This window comes from Gossypium hirsutum, chromosome D02 (assembly GCF_007990345.1).
Source record: "Gossypium hirsutum isolate 1008001.06 chromosome D02, Gossypium_hirsutum_v2.1, whole genome shotgun sequence".
Classification (NCBI taxonomy): Eukaryota; Viridiplantae; Streptophyta; class Magnoliopsida; order Malvales; family Malvaceae; genus Gossypium; species Gossypium hirsutum.
The window spans coordinates 58,796,124-58,804,406 of NC_053438.1; the positions used below are offsets into that span (position 1 = coordinate 58,796,124).

The following is an 8,283-nucleotide window of genomic DNA, read 5'->3' on the forward strand; positions in this document are numbered from 1 at the left end:
TTCACATTTTATATTATTTATATTATTGAATTGTTTAGTCATATTGAATATTTATAATAAAATTGAATTATTAATTATGTCATAAAATATTCGTATTAAAATTTTATATTGGTATAATTTCACATTTTATTTTTAAAATAACTTTGATTAGAAAATCATATTTTTACATTTAATATATTTTTTAATTCCAGAATACATAGTGACAAGAATCTGAACATAATTGAAACAACTAAGCAAGCAAAGAAGCTAACCTGTATATAAAAAATTAATAAATAAATTATGAGGTGATGAAAGTTAATAAAAATTTGATTAAGGTAGACAAATTTTATTACGATGGGTGACAATGGTTACAAGGACCCAAAATTATTTTTTAAAATTTAACTCGAACAAATATATTCGATTCTATTCGATTCGAATTCCATCTCACTCGACTCGATTCGAGAAAACTTCAAATAAAGTTAGGATGATAAAATGAGATTCGAAAACTCGATTAACTCAAAAAATTTTTATTCGATTCGATTTGATCGAATGCTCACCCCTACTCAAATTAAGCTGAAATTTTTAGGCTTTCATAATTTTACTAAAAGAAGGTCGATAAACACTTAGATCTAAAATCGATTTAGTTTTACCATAGGTAGTAAAATTTTGAAAATGCCCTTAGGTTAAATTACCTAGGAAAAATTTAAAATTGGCTGATAATTTGCTTCCGCGTTAATAAATAACTAATAATTAGATAAGATTGAGGTGTTATAAGGTCGGGGTGTAACTTGGGTGGTTGTTAGCCGAAAAGTTACTTAGGTGACTAATGTAATGCTTTGAATTCAGGCCAATCCGTCCCGGTCGGGTTTGGGGTGTCACAATATGGGTTCTTGAAGGACTTAGTTCTACTCAAGACAATGATGCTCTTTCAAAATGGATACCTAAAGGGATAAGAATTTTAGGAATTAACATTTATAGAACCAAAAGAATTTGGGTATCAAAAACCAAAATTTAATTCCATGTTTGTAAGGAAAGGTGCATTGCTTCAAGGTGGAAAATTCAAGTACAAATTCATAGTACCTTGATAATGGATGCTCAAGAAATATGACTAGTGACAAGAGCCACTTTATCAATTTAAAGCTAAAAAATGGATAAATTACATTTTGTGACAACTCAAATGACTCATTGAAGGAATTTGCTCTATTGGTAAAAACTCTTAAATCTTTATTGAAAATGTCTTATATGTCAACGGTCTTAAGCATAATATCTTAAGTATTAGTCAATTGTGAAATAAATGTCTTAATGTCATTTTTAAGTCAACTAGTTGTAAAGTTACTGACATTGTATCTAACAAGATTATGCTTGTAGATCATAGGATAGGAAATATATACATGGTGCATCTAGACAACTTACATAGTTCAAATGTTTGTCTCATAGCGACAAGAATGAAAACACTTCTTGGTTATGGAATAGAAAATTAGGACATGCTAGCATGAGCATATTGTATAAACTAGTTAAAAATGACTTAGTAAGAGGACTACCAAAAATTGATTTTGAGCTAGATAAAGCTTATGATGCATGTACTAAAGGTAAACACAAAAGAACATGTTTAAAACCTATTAATGATGTATCTACTAGTAGAGTCTTACAACTAATTCACATAAATCTATTTGGACCTATTAGAACAACTAGTTTGGGCGGAAAACAATATGCATTTGTGCTTGTTGACGACTATTCTAAATTTACTTAGGTTCTTTTCTTAAGTACTAAAAATGAAGCTTTAGAGAATTTCATCACATTTTCAAAAATTAATCAAAATAAAAAAGGTTACTCCATCACTAGAGTTAGAAGTGACCATGGAACTGAATTCCAAAATCATAGTTCTGATAATTTTTGCAACTCAAATGGTATTAGCCGTAATTTTTCTGCACCTAAAACCCCTCAACAAAATGGAGTTGTTGAGAGGGAAAATAGAACTTTAGAAGAAATTGCTAGAACCGTGTTTTGTGAAAACAATTTGACAAAGTATTTTGGGGCAGAAGCCACAAACATTGCATGCTATATTGTAAATCGAGTAATGATTAGGTCTATTTTAAAGAAAACTCCATATGAACTTTTCAAAAACAGAAAGCATAACATTAGCTATTTTTATCTTTTAATATGTGAGTGTTTTGTTTAAATAATGGAAAAGATAATCTTGGCAAATTTAATGCAAAAAGTGATGAATGAATTGTTCTTAGTTATTCTTTAAATTCTAAAGCTTATCAAGTTTTGAACAAAATAACTTAGTAGTAAAAGAGTCTATACATGTTTTTGATGACTTTAAGCCTCCTCCTAGAAAAGAATATTGTATTGATTATACTAGTGGAAATCGTCCTGCATGCCTTACGAGAGTATTGTTGGAGCATGCCCAAAGACCAATCATGAGATGATTGTAATCACATGTTTGTTCACCTAAATTATTAATAGATGGCATTGCCATTATTATTTTAGTTTCTATTTTTATGTATTAAATAAATTGTTTAATAATAAAGCCTTAAGAATGATATGATTGTTCTTAAATGTCCTTAGTCAAGTATTATTGTGGGCTTAGACAAAAATAATGCATTGAGACTGATATGTAGTTGATTGATGACAAAATATTGTCATTGACATAGGGTTGTCAAAGTCAATGCATAATTACATCTTACAGAACAACATATTGGACTGACCCGCCATGAGAATGTTTCTTGGATTATTATGTAATAGTTACAACATTTCTCATAATGATAATTATATGTATGATCCTTAGACTCACTACACCAAAACAGGCTTTTAGCGGCACTTTTAGTGGCGTTTGGACAAAAAACGCCGCTAAAAATCAAGCATTAGCGGCGTTTTTCGAAAAAACGCCGCAAAAAACGTAAGCCCAACGACATCATTTTATGAACTTTTAGGGCTATAGCGGCGTTTTTGAGAAAGCGCCGCTAATGCTCGAACTTTTAGCGGCGTTTTTGGGAAAGCGCCGCTAATGCTCAGGCTTTTAGCGGCATTTTTTCAAAAACGCCGCTAATGCTCGGTCTTTTAGCGGCGTTTTTTCAAAAAGCGCCGCAAAAACATTTTATCTGTTATTTACTATTTAATTTGTTTATTTATATTAATTAAAATTCAATTTATTTTTAATTGAATATTTGTTAAAAATGGAAAAATTAAAATAGTATTATTTAAAATAATTTTAAAAATTTTTAGGTACATGACTGATTGATTTTTAATTTATATATTAAATAATTTCATATATAATTGTAAAAGATACGATAGTATTAATTTTAAAATATTTAATTAATTATTATTATAGTTTAGGGTTTAATATATATGGTTTAGGGTATATGGTTAATTTAGGATTTAAGGCCGGTTTAAGAGTTACAATTTTAACGTTTATAGATTATGGAATTAGGGATTCTAGTTTAAGGGTTGTAATTTAGGGGTTAGAGATTAAGAGTTAGGGATTTAAGGTTTATGGAATCGATGTTAGATTAGGGTTTAGGGTTTAGATTAATTAGTGAGTTTTAATGTTTATGAAATAAGGTTTAAAGGTTAGGGGTTAGGGATCCGGGTTAGGATTTAGGGGTTTGATTAATTAATATTTTTAATTTATATATTAAATAAGGTTTAGGGGTTAGTAGTTAGGGGTTAGTGGTTTGGGGTTTGAGGTTAAGGGTTAGAAGTTAAGAGTTAGTGATTTAGGGTTTAGGGTTTAGAGATTCAAGGTTAGGTTAGGCCTATTGGGAACTTTAGTGGCGCTGCAAAATTTTTATTTTATTTTAGGGTTTACATTATAGAATATATGATTTAATGTCTATGGTTTAGAGTTTTAGGGACTACAGTTTAATGTTTATTATTTTGGGTTTAGGGTTTAAGGATACTGTTTAAAAATTGAAGAACATTTAGATTTTACTAAAGATTCATGCAATTTAATATATATTAATTATATATATTTTTCATTTATTAAAATTTTAAACATAGACAAATTAATATATATTTTAAAAATTTTTCCAACTTCAAGCTCATTTTACCCGAATCACCCATTTCATTGTTTAAAAACAATAAAAGTTATTTTATATTTAAATTTAATTAGATCTAGTAAAATATACGATATTATTTTCTAACTTAATAACTTGGTTTTTTTTATTTATAAAAATCTAATTTATAAAAAAATAGTCATAATAAATGTTTTATAAAATCACTTAACTAATAATTTTTAATAGATAAAATAAGAGATTTTTAGCATGCCAAAACGACGTCGTTTTATTCAAAATAAAATAATTTTTTGCGGCGTTTTTTAAAAAACGCCACAAAAGATAAGCAATAGCGGCGTTTTTATAATAAACGCCACAAATAATAATTTTACTTTCCCACCGTTTTATTTTACTTTAAAAATAAAAGATTTTGAGCAGAGCAAAACCGCATCGTTTTATTAAAAACGCTGCAAAAAATAAGTAATAGCGGCGTTTTTAATAAAAACGCCACAAATAATCATTTTATTTAAAAAATCGCGCTTTTTTATCCCAAAATTTCCCCGCTGAAACCCCTAATCTTTTCCCCTCTTCTTCGTGGTTTAACATTTCGCTTCTTCACCCTTTTCAAACTCATTTCTTTCGCCTCTTCTTTCTTTTTCTCGGATCTTCTTTCTCCCTCTCAGCAAAGATCTTTGATTCTTTCTGTCTCCTTTTCGTTCGCTCTCTGGTAATTTCATCTTCTCTTTTTATAATTTAATTTGTTCTATGCTAATTCATATATCGTTACTGTTACTTGTCTCGCTTTCTTTCTTTTATTTTCTGTTTTTGAGTGATTATCTACTTGGTTGCTGAGAAAATAGAGGCTGGAAACAGGCTCGTCGAACCCCCGTCGTCGGTCGCTGAGCTCATCCCTTTCCTAGACGTATTCCCTAATCCATCCTTTTACTATTTTTCCTTAACTTCGTTTTGCTCTTCGTTAATTTTTGTCCTTATTATTTGATTTGTCTGATTTTATTATGTATGCATTTTCGAAATTTTTCGTGTGATTCTTTCTGTGCAATTAATTTAGTTAGATTTCGCCCATACTAATTTTATTGTCTTAATTGACAGTGAAGTATATTATCTAACTAGATAAAAAGGTTAACTGGGTTCAGCTTAAAATATTAGTGTTGGAGTTGTGTCTAATTTCCCATGTGAAAATCACCAATAGATTACTATTATGAGAATGGTAAGTTTCTCTTTTAATTTGTTTGATGATTTTTTCTGTTTTAAAGTCATGTTCTTATGTACGTTTTGGCAATGTTGTGCAGGTTGATGAAGAACCTGCAATTAGAACAAATACCACCATATTATTGGGAAACATTTCAAGCTACCTAAATGAAGGGTTTAGTTGATTCTTGGCTAATCCTTCTTGAATATTTGTTTTGATTCAGCCAATAGTGAAGGCATATCAAACATTATTAAGATGGTTCACATGGAATCACAATCTATTGAACGTAGCAACTGCTCCATGTTTGGGGATCTCTCTCTAAGGTGTGGAGTGAAGTGAGGAGTGGCATTACATGGGCAATAGGGGATGGTGGCTTAATAAACTTATGGAACAATGAATGGCTTACTGACATAGGTCCTCTTAGATATATTTACAGTCGTGATGATCAATTGGATGAAACTCTCCTTTTAGCTAATATGGTAACTAGTCAGGGATCTTGGGATTGGTAGAAACTAAAGTCTTTGTTGCCGCTTTCCATCGTTGATAAAATTTCAGGATTGATTCCTCTAGCAATTGATGGTGGTCCCGATCAACTTGTTTGGAAATGGATGTCAGGTGGCCGGTTCTCAACAGTTGCCACTTATAATCATTTGGTTGTGCGTAGAAGTGGAGCTTCTGGTCGTTAATTTAGATACTGATATGTGGAAGGTTGAAGCTCCATAACATGTCAGGAATTTTTTATGGTTATTTAGTCGTTCAAGTCTCCTAACAAATAAAGCTAATTATATTTTTTTTATAAAAATATATATTTTTAAATGACAAGAAGTTTCTGAGGATTCATGGTTAATTAGCTATTAGCAGATGGTTTAATGTTGTTTTCTTTAATCGATTCTCATGTTTAACTGTACGGGCCTTGAATATGATCAGATAGGAAGGGTTCTGATAATAAGCACTTGGTGACTTGTGAGAGATTGAGATATTTATTTTGAGGATCCTTTACTCTGCCTTTCAAGTGTCTTCTTTCTATCTGCTTTGCTTTCTTCATTCTTTGGATTTTTTTATATGACCTATATACTGGAACAACTATTTTTTCTATATACTTCTATTACGCTCATCATGCAACCAAGTTTGATAATTTTATTTTGTTTTATTCTTTTTCTTTCAGCAATCTTGTTATTTATATTTTATGTCAATATGTGTCTGGTCAATTTTTTCCTTGTTGCCTTGTCATTGATAAAAATTGTGCTTTTTCATTTGTTCACATGTTGTTCTCTTGTTGTGCAGATTAAAGTGCTTTTAATGGCTGTTAAAGGATTTTAATCCAGATTGCGGGGACTCTGTCTACGCTGTTAGGATTGTGGACTTGTTACTTGAATGTGTGGAATTGTCCTATAGACCAGGTAATTGGTTTGTAAATTTTTCTTGCAGAATTGTTTTTCTAAAACCATGGTTAGTATATGGATTTTGTAATGTATGGTAAGCTTTGTGGTCTTAGCTACGGAAAGAAATAATCTTTTAGCTGCTCTTTCGTTTGATGATTGTTATTTGAGATTTGTCTACGGAAAGACCTTGAAGCTGTTCAGATGTTGCAGGACATTTTTCTCAAGGTAGAAAGCAGGGATATTGTCATGTTTGATCACTGAAGATGCTATGTAGGTTTGTTATGATGCATCCTCATCTGTTTGTCATAGATCTTACATTCAAGCATGTTATTCTTCCCTTATTAAACCTTTTTTTAAATTTTACTTTAATGAACATCCTTTGATCTTGAGCTCCAGTTTGTTTAATTTTAAATGTCCTTGTGAATGTTTTCATGAATGAGTGAACTGATATTGTTATGTATTTGTGATTTATCACACCATAATTGTTTTCTCGTTCTTTTTCCAGGGTCATCCTGAAGAATTAGGATCACTTGTTGAAGTTTTAAAGAGTGGAATGGTTACAAGCCATTCAGGACATCAATACAAGCTTCAAAGTGATGCAAAATGTGATACAATGGGAACCTTGTGGCGCATTCTAGGAGTAAATAATGCTGCTCAGAAAGTCTTTGGTGAAGCCACTGGATTTTCTCTTCTGCTAACCACCCTCCATAGTTTTCAGGGTGATGGTCACTCAGAAGAACCTTCTTTATTAGTTTACATCAGAGTCTTCACATATTTATTGCGCCTTATGACAGCAGGGGTGTGTGGTAATACTATTAATAGGACAAAATTGCATGCTATCATATCATCACACACATTTTATGATCTTCTATCTGATTCTGGCTTGCTATGTGCGGATTATGAGAAGCAAGTGATACGTCTATTGTTGGAACCTGCTCAAAAGTTTTTCTCTAAGGCTTATTGCTTTGAGTTCATTACAAGATTTCCTTGATTAAGTAAATGTATTATATCTTTTATTACCAAGATTTACTTGATTAATAAAATGCATTCTATGTTTTATTACCTTACATATGTATTATTTATTTTAGTTTTGATTCTAAATTTTTATTTTTACTTAAGAGTTCTAACTTTTGGATTTTAATTGTGTTATTAATTTATTATTTTAAATTCTAAATTTAATTTCATTAATTTTATATTTAGTTTTAAAGTTAAAATTTTCGTAAAAAATTTAATTTAAATAATATTTTTATTTATTCTTAAAACATAATATAATATTTATCATAGAAATAAAAATTATTTGAAAAAAAAATTATTTTTTTGAAGATATGTTTTTAGCGGCGTTTGTGTGAAAAGCGCCGCTAAAGGTTTGTTCAATAGCAGCGTTTGTACGAAAATGCGTCGCTAAAGATCTGTTCTATAGCGGCGTTTGTAGGAAAAGCGCCGCTAAAGGTTATGGACTTTAGCGGCGTTTGTGGGGAAAGCGCCTTTAAAGATCATGGTCTTTAGCGGCGTTTATGGAAAAAGCGACGCTAAAGGTCTTGGTCTTTAGCGGCGTTTGTGGGAAAAGTGCCACTAAAGATCATGGTCTTTAGCGGCGTTTGTGGAAAAAGCGCCGCTAAAGGTCTTGGTCTTTAGCGGCGTTTGTGGGAAAAGCGCCGCTAAAGATCATAACCTTTAGCGGCGTTTATTTCTGAAAATGCCGCTAAAGTTAGCGACA

General features: G+C 30.9%; 1 long non-coding RNA gene across 3 annotated transcripts; it reads left to right on the forward strand.

The window, feature by feature from the left end:
• The first annotated feature begins 4,523 nt into the window (after window positions 1-4,523).
• Window positions 4,524-7,628, forward strand: LOC107909739 (uncharacterized). Of its 3 annotated transcripts, XR_001687336.2 has the most exons (6): window positions 4,524-4,701; window positions 4,835-4,896; window positions 5,285-5,892; window positions 6,469-6,584; window positions 6,777-6,840; window positions 7,072-7,628. It is a non-coding gene; the product is annotated as an uncharacterized lncRNA (long non-coding RNA). The 3 variants fall into 3 exon arrangements; XR_001687335.2 differs by having other exon boundaries at window positions 5,285-6,584; XR_001687337.2 differs by having other exon boundaries at window positions 5,285-6,584; window positions 6,777-6,836.
• Window positions 7,629-8,283: the final 655 nt, after the last annotated feature.